Genomic DNA, 15,000 nt, shown 5'->3' with positions numbered 1-15,000 from the left:
TGAACAGATTTTTTAATGAAAATTTTAGGTATGAACAGATTTTTATGAGAATTTAAGGTATGAACAGATTTTTATGAAAATTTAAGGTATGAACAGATTTTTTTAATGAAAATTCAAGGTATGAACAGATTTTTATGAAAATTTTAGGTATTAACAGATTTTTATGAAAATTTAAGGTATGAACAGATTTTTATGAAAATTTAAGGTATGAACAGATTTTTATGAAAATTTAAGGTATGAACAGATTTTTATGAAAATTTAAGGTATGAACAGATTTTTATGAAAATTTAAGGTATGAGCAGATTTTTATGAAAATTTACGAGGAGTGTCCTAAGTGATCCAGGAATATTTTCAATTATTGCATCATTGCCCCTATTGTCTTGCCTCCGGACGTCACCTGTGCAATTGAGAAAGGTGATTTTAAAGTAATTCTTTAAGTGCGAATATTTTTATTGCAACAGTGACCTTATTGCCTTGGCAGAGGTATGCGCACCCCAAGTGCTTCTAATTATTTTTATTATTATTGTTATTGTTGTTGTTGTTATCCTTATCATCCTCGTAATTATCGATATTGTTATTATTGTTATTGCTGTTATCATTATTATTATTGATAAAGCTATTATTACTATTAATATTATTTGATTGTTATTATTATTAATTATTAGCATTACTAGTATTAACATTATTATCAGTAATCATAATAATAACAGTAATAATGGTAATAATGAAAATGATTATATCATTATTTTTATCTTTATTATTACCTTTGTTATCATCAATATCATTATTATTACCGTTATCATCATTATAATCATTACTGTTATCATTATTGTCATTTTCCTTATTATTATTTTCCTTATTATTATTATTATTATTATTGTTATTATTATTATTGTTATTATTTTATTATTATTATTATTATTATTATTATTATTATTATTATTATTATTATTATTATTATTATTATAATAATAATTATTATTGTTATATCATTATCCTCCTCCTCCTCCTCATCATCATCATCATCATCATCCTCACCATCACTATCGTTATTGCTTTTCCTTCTGAATATGCTATCACTGAGGACTATCTATCCCTGGCTTCGGAGGTCAAGGCCTTATCTATTGGGCCATAGGGGCATATATCAGTGATATAAGGGCATAGAAAATGTTCCCAAAGCATACAGTGTAGCTACACATATTGAATTATTTTGGTATATTCTGTGATTGATGATGATGATGGTGATGGTGGTGGTGATGATGATGATGATGATATTAATAATAATGATAATAATAATGGTAATGATAGCGGCAGCAACAGCAAAAACAGCAATGGGTAATGATAATAATAATAATGATAATAATGATGATAATAGTAATGACAAAATTAATAATGATAATAATGGCAATAATAATGATAATTACAATAGCTGTAATAATGATAATAACTATAATAAAGATGGTAACGATAACACTAATAATAATAATAATAGTAATGCTATTATTATCATTAACATTAACATTAATATCAATATTGTAATAACAATAATAGACGTCATAATAGTAATAGTAATAATAATAATGACAATAAGGATGATGATGACAACAGTAATGATGATAGTAAAATAATAATAATAATGAATAATGATAACAATAATAATGATAATAATGATAATAATAATAATGATAATAATAATAATAATAATAATAATAATAATAATAATAATAATAATAATAATAATAATAATAATAATAATAATAATAATGATAATAATAATAATAATAATAATAATAATAATAATAATAATGATAATAATAATAATAATAATAATAATAATAATAATAATAATAATAATAATACCATTTATTACTTTCATTACCAGTGTCATAATTAACGCAAAAAACTGTATGAAAAGAATGAGTTGCCAATTTGAAAGAGTTGCCAATATTCCCTCGACTTTGCATTTAGAAATCCAATTATTTATGCTACTGATTAGCATATTATCGGTTAAGCTTAAAATAGTTTTGTGCAACCCCTGGCGGGACTCGAACCCGCAATCCCTGGCTTAGGAGGCCAATGCCTTATCCATTGGGCCACAGGGGCATATACTTGGAAAATTGGGGCATAGATTAAAATAATGGAGGTATGTAATAATGCCTTGAAGGTGTAGAGTACATTAGCTATGAGGAATTATCTCAATGATCCACTTAAGTCTCGGAAAATATTTTAATCATTATAATCATTCATTATAATTGCCATCATTATCCTCATTAGAATAGTCATTGTATTCATCGGTCATTTATACAGGTCTCTATCATTTTTTGCTAAATATCGTTATTATCATTGGTAATACCTAATAATGATGAGATCAATAACTTATTATCAGTATTTACCATCAGCATTCCTCTTTATGTTTCATCTTAATGATTATTTTAGCATCCTTGCTATTATTATCATGTTTGATAATGATACTGATTTTGGTGATGATATAGATCATCATAATTATGATACAATCATCGTCATTTACATCGTAATCATCAATGTTATTATCATTGTATGCACACACACACACACACACACACACACACACACACACACACACACACACACACACACACACACACACACACACACACATATATATATATATATATATATATATATATATATATCATATAATATTGACATTGATTTAGTACAGTAAGCTTCAGTAGATTACGAAATATATGACGAAGATGTAATAAACTGTACAAGATCAAAATAAAATTTGATCTCGATTCCATTTCCTTTGGTCTATTTCATACGTAAAATTTCACAGATAAATTACCGAATGATATGTCTTATTTTACTGAATCCTCTATTTCCGATTCTTTTCAAGCATTTCCCTTGCTTGACGCTTGTTTAAACTGAACTATATTGCAATCTAGGGAGGGAGATGGGGAGAGGGGAGGAGGGATGGAGAGAGGGATGGAGGGAGGGATGGAGGGATGCATTTGCAGTACATAGTTCACACTGGTCATCACTATAGCTATCCTATCAATATACTCATGTGCTCTACCCTCCTATGAAGGAAACCAACGACTTACCTTTTATTATTTATGATCATTGTCTCAACATCTCACGTAAAACCTCACGTTAAAATAAGCAGTTCTAACCCCTGGCGGGACTCGAACCCGCAATCCCTGGCTTAGGAGGCCAATGCCTTATCCATTGGGCCACAGGGGCATACAGCATGGCCAGGTAGTCACAGGGTATGGCCACAAGCATACAGCATGACCGCGGAGGAGGTACTGTATGGCATTATGTTCACCGGTTGTCAATACGTTCTTATCAATTATCAATATTTACCATCAGCATTCCTCTTTTCCGTTTCATCTTAATGATTACTTTAGCATTATTGTTATTGTTATCATGAGTATGATAATGATAATGATTTCGGTGATGATATCCATCATCATAATTATAATACAATCATCGTCATTTTCATCACAATCATCAATGTTATTATCATTGTGTAGTGGGGTATTGTGGTTCCGTAACCAATATGAATTGGTTTAATGGCTTCGAGCCAGATTGGTTTCTAAGGAGAGGTCGCGTGAACTAAAGAAACCAACTGACTCCCCGCTGATATACCTCAGCATTATCGATTAAAATAAAGTTAAAACGGTAATCTAGACAATAAAACAATGAAAGGAAAGAAGAAAGTTTCAATAATATTCACAAGCTTAATCATTAATGTAAAACTTCTAATACTATATATTTACGTTTATAAAAAGAATCACGGCCAGCTCCTGTGCACAAAGAAAAATAGCCAGGAAACAGGACTTAACTTGTATTTTTCGTGTAGGATGAAGCCAAGATATGCGCAGTGTGTTCCACCATCCGGTTTGTCAGGATAGGTCAGGATAGGTCAGGATAGGTCAGCAGGAGGAGAGCAAAGCGCCGTTGTTTCGAGGAGAATCAAATGTATTTCCTGCTCAACGCGCCAAATATTCATAAACTTGGTGACGCCGAACATCGGTCGCAAAAACGAAAGTCTGTACATATAACATAAGGAAAATAACAGAGAACACATAAAATGATCCTAAGATGATAACCGGGAAAAATGCGTGCCCAAGGTGGAGTAGGCAGACAGACGTACAATGAGTAAAATATAACATTAAAATAGACATTTCTTAAAACCAGGAGAAAGCTAGGAAAATGAACAAAAAGGTTAAAGAAAAATAAGATGATTTTAAGACATGAAAGTGACCCTTAAAGTCACAGAAGAATCGAGAAATTATTTTATCTTCAAATGAATCGCAAATGGGAGTACGGGGTCAAAGGCCAAACTCAAATAGAAGTGACCTATATGACTTAACGTAAAATAAAACGATAAAACGAATACAAGTTAACAAGTACATAGAAAAACGTAAACAACTGTAGCAGGCGTTGACGGGGCGGCGAGATGCGAGGGCGCGAGACGAGGGAGGCTGGCGGCGAGACGAGAGGAGGGAGATGGCGGGATGTCGGATGCCACCTTACAACTGTATGGACACACACACACACAATATATGTATCGTGTAATACTGACATTAATCTAACAGTAAGTTTCAGTAGAATACGAATTATGTGACGAAGGCGTAATAAACTGTTCATGAGAAAAATAAAATTGATCTCGATTCCATTTCCTTTACTCTATTTCATACTTAAAATATCAGTTGATCAATAACTGAATGACATATCTCTTATTTTACTGAATCCAATAATATATTTCCGATTCCTCTCAAGCATTTCCCTTGCTTGCTGCCTGTTTTATTCTGAACTAAATTGCAGTCTTAACGCAGCACAGATCTAGTTCACGCTGATCATCACTGCAGCTTTCCTATCAATGTACTCAAATGCTTCCTTCAGAAAGGCAGCCTGGATTCTACCTTACTATGAAGGAAACCAACGGCTTACCCTTTATTATTATTTATTATTGTCTCAACAGTCTCACGTAACTCAGGTTAAAATAAGAACGTCTAACCCCTGGCGGGACTCGAACCCGCAATCCCTGGCTTAGGAGGCCAATGCCTTATCCATTGGGCCACAGGGGCATACGGCATAATCAGGTAGTCACAGGGTATGGCTACAGAAGCACACAGCATGACCGCGGAGGAGGAACCGTATGGCATTGTCCAGACTAGGGTCCGCGTGCCCCTGGGCTGCGCAACATAGATCATAGGGGCACGCGAACAAACGAGGAACACACGCCTCATAACTCACGCTAAGTTGTGTAAGTATTTTTCAAGCATTTTGTTATCAAATAATCTTTTTTATTCGTTTATTAAATTCGAATTTATTGACCGGCACTCCTGCAATGCACTTTTCATAATTAGTGCATCATTAGCATTATCCTAAATAAAACAGTTTATTTAACCATGGTGGACGGGGGTGGGGGGGGGGTACGTAACAGGACAAGAAGGTAATAAAGGCTACAATAGGCGAGAATGTTTGGACAACACCGCCATATGGCATTGTATTCATCGGATGTCAATAAGGATTCTATAATTTTTGCTAAATATCGGTATTTTCATTAGTAATACATAGTAATGATAAGAACAATAACTTTGTATTATCAATATTTACCATCAGCATTCCTTTTTTCCGTTTCATCTTAATGATTATTTTAGCAATATTGTTATTATTATCATGTTTGATAATGATACTGATTTTGGTGATGATATACATCATAATTATGATACAATCATCGTCATTTGCATAGAAATCATCAATGTTATTATCATTGTATGCACACACACACAGATACACATATATATGTATCATGTAATATTGCCATTTATTTAGTACAGTAAGTTTCAGTAAGATACGAAATATGTGACGAAGATGTAATAAACTGTTCATGAGAAAATAAAATTTGATCTCAATTCCATTTCCTTTGGTCTATTTCATACGTAAAATTTCAGTTAATCAATAACAATGATATCTCATCTCTCATTTTACTGAATCATATATTTCCGATTCTTCTCAAGCATTTCCCTTGCTTGCTGCCTGTTTTATTCTGAACTATATTGGTCTTAACGCAGCACAGATCTAGTTCACGCTGATCATCACTGCAGCTTTCCTATCAATGCACTCAAATGCTTCCTTCAGAAAGGCAGCCTGGATTCTACCTTACTATGAAGGAAACCAACGGCTTACCTTTTATTGTTTTTTATTATTGTCTCAACATCTCACGTAAAACCTCACGTTAAAATTTGCAGGTTTAACCCCTGGCGGGACTCGAACCCGCAATCCCTGGCTTAGGAGGCCAATGCCTTATCCATTGGGCCACAGGGGCATACGACATGGCCAGGTAGTCACAGGGTATGGCCACAAGCATACAGCATGACCGCGGAGGAGGTACTGTATGGCATTATGTTCACCGGCTGTCAATACGTTCTTTCCATTATCAATATTTACCATCAGCATTCCTCTTTTGTTTCATCTTAATGATTACTTTAACATTATTGTTATTGTTTTGAGTATGATAATGATAATGATTTTGGTGATGATATCCATCATCATAAATATAACACAATCATCGTCATTTTCATCACAATCATCAATGTTATTATCATTGTGTAGTGGGGTATTGTGGTTCCGTAACCAATATGAATTTGTTTAATGGCTTCGAGCCAGATTGGTTTCTAAGGAGAGGTAGCGTGAACTAAAGAAACCAACTGACTCCCCGCTGATATACCTCAGCATTATCGATTAAAATAAAGTTAAAACGGTAATCTAGACAATAAAACAATGAAAGGAAAGAAGAAAGTTTCAATAATATTCACAAGCTTAATCATTAATGTAAAACTTCTAAAACTGGTTTATATTTACGTTTATAAACAAAGAATCACGGCCAGCTCCTGTGCACAAAGGAAAATAGGCAGGAAACAGGACTTAACTTGTATTTTTCGTGTAGGATGAAGCCAAGATATGCGCAGTGTGTTCCACCGTCCGGTATGTCAGGATAGGTCAGGATAGGTCAGGATAGGTCAGCAGGAGGAGAGCAAAACGCCGGTGTTTCGAGGAGAATCAAATGTATTTCCTGCTCAACGCGCCTTATATTTATAAACTTGGTGACGCCGAACATCGGTCGTAAAAACGAAAGTTTGTTCATATAACATAAGGAAATTAACAGAGAACATACATAAAATGATCCTCATAACGAGATGAGACCGGGAAAAATGCGAACCCAAGGTGGAGTAGGCAGACAGACGTACAATTAGTAAAATATAACACTAAAATAGACATTTCTTAAAACCAGGAGAAAGCTAGGAAAATGAACAAAAAGAAATAAAAATAAGTGATGATTTTAAAAGATAAAACTGACCCTTCAACTCACAGAAGAATCGAGAATTATTTTATCTTCAAATGAATCGCAAATGAGAGTGTGTGTGTGTGTATACGGGGTCAAAGGCCAAACTCAAATAGAAGTGACCTATATGACTTAACGTAAAATAAAACGGTAAAACGAAAATAAGTTAACATGTACATAGAAAAACGTGAACAACTGAAGCAAGCGTTGACCGGGCGGCGAGATGCGAGGGCGCGAGACGAGGGAGGCTGGCGGCGAGACGAGATAAGGGAGATGGCGGGATGTCGGATGCCACCTTACGATTGTATGGACACACACACACTCTCTCTCTCTCTCTGTCTCTGTCTCTGTCTCTTTCTCTCTCTCTCTCTCTCTCTCTCTCTCTCTCTCTCTCTCTCTCTCTATATATATATATATATATATATATATATATATATATATATATATATATATGTATGTATGTATGTATCGTGTAATATTGACATTAATCTAACACAGTGCTTCAGTAAAATACGAAATATGTGACGAAAGCGTAATAAACTGTCCATGAGAAAAATAAAATTGATCTCGATTCCATTTCCTTTACTCTATTTCATACTTAAAATATCACAGTTAATCAATAACAGTGATATCTCATCTCTTATTTTACTGAATCCAATAATATATTTCCGATTCTTCTCAAGCATTTCCTTTGCTTGCTGCCTGTTTTATTCTGAACTATATTGCAGTCTGAACGCAGCACAGATATAGTTCACGCTGATCATCACTGCAGCTTTCCTATCAATGCACTCAAATGCTTCCTTCAGAAAGGCAGCCTGGATTCTACCTTACTATGAAGGAAACCAACGGCTTACCCTTTATTATTATTTATTATTGTCTCAACAGTCTCACGTAACTCACGTTAAAATAAGAACGTCTAACCCCTGGCGGGACTCGAACCCGCAATCCCTGGCTTAGGAGGCCAATGCCTTATCCATTGGGCCACAGGGGCATACGACATGGCCAGGTAGTCACAGGGTATGGCCACAAGCATACAGTATGACCGCGGAGGAGTGTTGTCCAGACTAGGGCACGCGAACAAACAAGGAACACACACGCCTCATATGTCACGTTAAGTTGTGTAAGTATTTTTCAAGCATTTTGTTATCAAATAATCTTTTTTATTCGTATATTAAATTCGAATTTATTGACCGTTACTCCTGCAATGCACTTTTCATAATTAGTACATTAGCATTATCCTAAATAGTTTATTTAACCATGGTGGACGGGGGTGGAGGAGGAGGGGGGTGGGGTACGTAACAGGACAAGAAGGTAATAAAGGCTACAATAGGCGAAAATGTTTGGACAACACCGTCATATGGCATTGTATTCATCGGATGTCAATAAGGCTTCTATCATTTTTGCTAAATATCGGTATTTTCATTAGTAATACATAGTAATGATAAGAACAAAAACTGTCTTATCAATACTTACCATCAGCATTCCTCTTCCGTTTCATCTTAATGAATACTTTACCATTATTGTTATTTTTATCATGTTTGATGATGATAATGATTTTGGTGATGATATCCATCATTAATTATAATACTCACAATCATCGTCATGTGCATCAAAATCATCAATGTTATTATCATTGTATGCACACACACATATATCATATAATATTGACATTAATTTCATACAGTAAGTTTCAGTAGAATACGAATTATGTGACGAATGTGTAATAAATTGTTCATGAGAAAAATAGAATTTGATCTCGATTCCATTTCCTTTACTCTGTTTCATACGTAAATTTTTAGTTAATCAATAACTGAATGATATCTCATCTCTTATTTTACTGAATCATATATTTCCGATTCTTCTCAAGCATTTCCCTTGCTTGCTGCCTGTTAAATTCTGAACTATATTGCAGTCTTAACGCAGCACAGATCTAGTTCACGCTGATCATCACTGCAGCTGTCCTATCAATGCACTCATATGCTTCCTTCAGAAAGGCAGCCTGGATTCTACCTTACTATGAAGGAAACCAACGGCTTACCCTTTATTATTATTTATTATTGTCTCAACATCTCACGTAACTCACGTTAAAATTAGTACGTCTAACCCCTGGCGGGACTCGAACCCGCAATCCCTGGCTTAGGAGGCCAATGCCTTATCCATTGGGCCACAGGGGCATATGGCATAGTCAGGTAGTTATAGGGTATGCCCACAGAGGCGTACAGTATGACCGCGGAGGTACCGTATATACAATATGAGGGGAAATATATATATATATTTATTCATTTATTTATTATTATTATTTTTACAATTCCGAGTTCCTTCGTTAACCATTTTTCTTGTGTCTGTTGCCGATAACCCTGTTTCATTAACCAGGTTAGATCATTATCAAACAAGATAATGCGAAGGTGTTTCCTGTTGCCTTCCTCCGAGAGTCTGCAGAGTTCACCCACGTTGTCGTTTACCCTGATGCTGTTGACCCCACAGGTTACCCTCGGCCCTCGTGTCCTGAGCAAGGGTCTTGACGACGTACTGGGCAGGTGGCCGGTCTGATACCCAAGTGCTATAGGTCTTTGCATGACTGGATGCTGTCTTAGGACTTTGACCGCGTGTATTATGATACAATCGTATTTATAAATGTAACCACTGTACATGTTTTATATAAAATGACTAAGTTTCAGCATTCATTCCACGTTTGAGAAACTACAGCAGAACAAAGCTCGGGTAGAGATTTACGTATAAAATTTAGAATAGAACCCCTGGCGGGACTCGAACCCGCAATCCCTGGCTTAGGAGGCCAATGCCTTATCCATTGGGCCACAGGGGCATAGAGTGTCATGAATGAGGCATTAATTATGTCTTTGGGTCAGCATAATATGTATGGCCACTATATGTAATCACGCACCACATTATGCACTGACTACATGTGGAACAGCACACACTGTATAGATTCTGAGAGAAGTGTTTCCATTTTTTATTTGTATTGCATGCTAGTGAACGAAATTTCGTAATGGAAACATCTTTTATATATATATAGGGACATCGGCATCGCCTGGAGTGAACGGTGGAATAGAGAATTATGGAGTAGGAAGGTGGAGTTGCCAGCTCATCCACCTCTTGTCCACTCAAATCGATGTCCGGTAGCAGTATTGAATAAGTTCTGGAGGTGATGGTAGATGGCAAACTATTACTATTCCATCTTATTTAATGTTTTAAAATTGTTGTTCTATTCATTCATTTTATTTGTTTCTGTATCTTATCACTTTATAATTATCATTATCACTATTTTTTTTTTAGATATAGTATTTTTGAAGATTTAGCATGAAGGGCCGGCCAATGATGCATGCAAAAATGGACATCAACGAAACCAACTTGCGAAGCTCTGTGCCAAGCAGTCTTCGATTTCTCCCCCGGGCGAGGTAGTGACGAGGAGAACCAAAAGCCGGGCCAAGAAGATGCCACAGAAGAAAGGGTAACTGTAATATAATGGCAGTTTTGCTTTGGTAAATACGTTGGCTGTTTTGCATGTTTCGTGTTTACAGATTACGTTTTAAAGATTTGGTGTTTGATTCGACACTGTTTCCTCTGGTTTCTGTTGTACCTTGTGTCTAAGATTGGTTCTGAAACCCCTGTTGGAACTTTGAATTTGACTTAGATCGTCCTCTACCTTCGACAGGTGTAGGTATGATCTGCTAAAACAATTTCTCCTAACCCCTGGCGGGACTCGAACCCGCAATCCCTGGCTTAGGAGGCCAATGCCTTATCCATTGGGCCACAGGGGCGTACAAATCAATTACATAGCCGTAGAATATAAAAAATACACACGTGGCCATAAAAGTGTGAGAAGTATGGTAGAAGCGAATGAAAGAATTGATTTTCATGATGCCTTCAAAACATGTGTAAAATGTATAGATATCCCTTGTTAACACTATCATTATCAATGAATGTAATTATTCTCGCTCTTTTTTCTGTTTATCGCCATCATGATTCTTCTTAAAATGACAATTAGAAGAAACATTAGATATATTTTACTTTCGTTGTTGTCTTATTGTTATTTATTATTCCTTAACAGTAACGTGATAAGCACGTTATTATTGTAATCAGTCATAATCATAAAGTAATAACCTTAGTAATGGTAATGATAATGATGTCTGGAGTAGTAGTTTGGTTGCCTCAAAGAATTATAATGGTTAAAGAAATAACCAAATTGTATTATAATGTCAATATTGCTCACATTATTATTGATATTTCTTTACTGCAATTCATATAAATACCGTTTATATCATTCTCGACGATATCATAATCATCACTCTTATCAATAGTATTACTGTTATTATGATTATGATTACAGTTATCATTATCGCCATAACAGCAGTACCAAATAACATGATAAGTCCAATGACAAAAGCAAATTACAAGACCAGACTCCAAACAGCCACCTTCTTTCTCTCTCCTCTCTCCTTTCTTTCTCTCTTCTCTTCTTTTACCATTTTAACCATCTCTTTCATCCAAAAAGAAAAGAGAGAGAAAAAAAAATGAAGCGTACACATACTTATACTGGAAACATCTCGTTATATGTAGGGACACCTATTATCGTTATTGAAAATGATATTATCAATGTTAACAATATTATTATTAAAGAAAACTTAACCGATACGCCGCCGTCAACACAGTTTCTTACTTATGTACACATGAAGCATCTTACTACGTAAATATACAGTAGTAATAATGATAAATAGGTTGAGATAAATGATAAATAATATGAGAACAATGCTAATAATTAATAATGATAATAATTATCAAATAATATTAATAGTAATAATAGCTATATTATCAATGATAATAACAGCAATATTGATAACATTACAAGACCGGATTGCCCACTTATAGCCGAGCGCCCCCTTCCAGAACCCTCAGTGGCCCCCGAGGTCTCGTCAGGAGAGGACTTCAAGCAATTTCGCCAGAGAGAATTCACGCGGCGATCGGCGGGAGTTTCGAAGTCTGCCTATAAACGTCACGCGAAGGAGACGGACAGGCTGGTTCCGACGCGTTCCCGAAGCCTGTTTCGACTGACGCGGCCCGACAGCCGGTTTTCGGGCGGTCGGGGAAGCCGGGCTCGTCGTCGGGACACCCGCCGGGCTCGCGTAGTTCGGTCGTGGTCGGGGAGTAAATGTCACCGTAGTTACTGTTTATTGACTTGTTTACGTCGTCGGCTGATTTTTTTATGGGCGCGGAACTCGGCTGGATCAATCAGCGGGTATTATTTTTTTTCTCTTTCTCTTCCATTCCAGTTCCCGTGGGAGGTGTGGCTGCGCTGATGAGATAAGGGATTCGAGGCGACCCTCGTTGGGGGAGGGCCGCTGGGAGGTAGGGCGGGTGTGTTCATTTTTGTATACGAATATATATATATATATATATATATATATATATATATATATATATATATATATATATATATATATATATATAAACACATACACATGTATATATATATATATATATATATATATATATATATATATATATATATATATATAGATAGATAGATAGATAGATAGATATAGATATAGATAAAGATATATAAATATAAATACGCACACACACACACACACACACACACACACACACACACACACACACACACACACACACACATATATATGTATATATATATATATATATATATATATATATATATATATATATATAAACACATACACATTTGCATATATATATATGTGTGTGTGTGTGTGTGTTTATTTGTGTCTGTATGTGTGTGTGTATGCGTCTTTATAAATCCATATCTATATGTATCTATCTATCTGTCTATCTCTCTTCATGTATATATATATATATATATATATATATATATATATATATATATATATATATATATATACATGTATATATATATATGTGTGTGTGTGTGTGTGTGTGTGTGTGTGTGTGTGTGTGTGTGTGTGTGTGTGTGTGTGTGTGTGTGTGTGTGTGTGTATGTGTGTGTGTGTGTGTGCGTGTGTATGTATGTGTATGTATGTACGTATGTATTTATCTATTTATATGTATATATATGTATATATATGTGTATGTATATATATACATATATATATATATATATATATATATATATATATATATATATATATATATAGAGAGAGAGAGAGAGAGAGAGAGAGAGAGAGAGAGAGAGAGAGAGAGAGAGAGAGAGAAAGGAGAAAAAGAAAGAAAAAGCCACGCACACACACATGTACACGCCCCATTACACTTGCACCAGCTTCGTTATAAATTAAGAAAACACCCGCCAGGGGCGCACATAAAAGCCACACGGTCAAACAAGCGCCGGCCACAGGTATCCATGGTGGCAAAACAGAAAAGCAAACCTGTCATTACCCGGTTAAGAGGGACAGGAAAAGGCATCTTAAGACGGTTCCAAGCGCCGGAGTCGACCCTGTAGTGAGGGACGTATGTCTTTAAGGGCCATTGTGACGCACGCAGCGTACCCGAGCCGGGCCAGTATTATAATATAGATGGACCTAAGACCCGTGGACATGCGCATTAAACACGTATTAGGCGTCGGGAAGGAGAAAAAAGCTCTGTCCTTAGATAATATGAATTAGAAGGAAAGTGAACCGCCTGGGACGCAAGGTGCTGGGTGCCGCTTGTCCGCTCCTGGCTCGGGGTGGTTCGGAGACGCGGGTTCTTGGCTCTGAACATCTCCGGAGAGTGGAGTGTTCAAGTGAAATCTACTGTATCCAACATTATGATTTATTGGTGTGGAAGATAATTTCTTTGAATGGTATAACGTTCGAGAGAAATTCGTAAATACTATTTAATATCTTTTCTAATCTATTAATAGACAAAATCATTTTTTTTCTACGACAAACACACATAGATATGTGTATGCATACATATCTACGTATTTATGTAAATATATGTACATATACGTACATCTATCCGCCCTAACCCCCCCCCCAAAAAAAAAAAAAAAAAAAAAAAAAAAAAACTTTTAAACTTATATTTCTGTTTCTTGCTATATAAACCCATACACTGTGGCCTTTAGAGATGCCCAGACATTTTTTCATGATCAAATACACTTTAACACTTTCTCTCTCTCTCCCTCCTCTCTCTCTCTCTCTCTCTCTCTCTCTCTCTCTGTCTCTCTCTCTCTCTCTATATATATATATATATATATATATATATATATATATATATATATATATATATATATATATATATATATCCCTCCTTCTCTCTCTCTCTCCTACTCTCTCTCTCTCTCTCCCTCCTTCTCGCTCTCTCTCTCTCTCTCTCTCTCTCTCTCTCTCTCTCTCTCTCTTTCCCTCTCTCTCTCCCTACCTCCCTCCCTCTATGAGAGAGCCACGACGATATAACTTCACCCTTTTAATGAAATCAGACTAAAACACTTTCAGAATGCTTCAGACTACCCTACCAGTGGAAGAAGTCAAGCAAGCACACTGAACGAGCTTACAAATCTCTCGTTTTCACAATCCTCCCTTTGAATGCCATTATATGAAAATATGAAATATGAAAGTATGAAAATAGTATGTATTTCTGACGAAGATATATTCGAAATCCCTTTGTATGCCATAGTATTACAAGCAATTGAAACCCAGGCCTAGAAAAAAAGTACGAATAGGGTATGT

The 15,000-nt window shown here is 35.5% G+C and overlaps 8 non-coding genes across 8 annotated transcripts; all 8 read right to left on the bottom strand.

Annotated features, from left to right (window-relative positions):
- Positions 1–2,030: 2,030 nt before the first annotated feature.
- Positions 2,031–2,103, bottom strand: TRNAR-CCU (transfer RNA arginine (anticodon CCU)). The gene has a single exon. It is a non-coding gene; the product is annotated as a tRNA-Arg (tRNA).
- Positions 2,104–3,152: 1,049 nt separating this feature from the next.
- On the bottom strand, positions 3,153–3,225 carry TRNAR-CCU (transfer RNA arginine (anticodon CCU)). The gene has a single exon. It is a non-coding gene; the product is annotated as a tRNA-Arg (tRNA).
- Positions 3,226–5,005: 1,780 nt separating this feature from the next.
- Positions 5,006–5,078, bottom strand: TRNAR-CCU (transfer RNA arginine (anticodon CCU)). The gene has a single exon. It is a non-coding gene; the product is annotated as a tRNA-Arg (tRNA).
- Positions 5,079–6,249: 1,171 nt separating this feature from the next.
- On the bottom strand, positions 6,250–6,322 carry TRNAR-CCU (transfer RNA arginine (anticodon CCU)). The gene has a single exon. It is a non-coding gene; the product is annotated as a tRNA-Arg (tRNA).
- A 1,935-nt stretch (positions 6,323–8,257) lies between these two features.
- Positions 8,258–8,330, bottom strand: TRNAR-CCU (transfer RNA arginine (anticodon CCU)). Its single transcript has one exon. It is a non-coding gene; the product is annotated as a tRNA-Arg (tRNA).
- Positions 8,331–9,440: 1,110 nt separating this feature from the next.
- Positions 9,441–9,513, bottom strand: TRNAR-CCU (transfer RNA arginine (anticodon CCU)). Its single transcript has one exon. It is a non-coding gene; the product is annotated as a tRNA-Arg (tRNA).
- Positions 9,514–10,090: 577 nt separating this feature from the next.
- TRNAR-CCU (transfer RNA arginine (anticodon CCU)) lies at positions 10,091–10,163 on the bottom strand. Its single transcript has one exon. It is a non-coding gene; the product is annotated as a tRNA-Arg (tRNA).
- An 882-nt stretch (positions 10,164–11,045) lies between these two features.
- On the bottom strand, positions 11,046–11,118 carry TRNAR-CCU (transfer RNA arginine (anticodon CCU)). The gene has a single exon. It is a non-coding gene; the product is annotated as a tRNA-Arg (tRNA).
- Positions 11,119–15,000: the final 3,882 nt, after the last annotated feature.

Source organism: Penaeus vannamei, chromosome 15 (genome assembly GCF_042767895.1).
Source record: "Penaeus vannamei isolate JL-2024 chromosome 15, ASM4276789v1, whole genome shotgun sequence".
NCBI classification, from domain to species: Eukaryota; Metazoa; Arthropoda; class Malacostraca; order Decapoda; family Penaeidae; genus Penaeus; species Penaeus vannamei.
The sequence above is the reverse complement of the archived record's forward strand: the minus strand, read 5'-3'. Positions and strand labels throughout refer to the sequence as shown.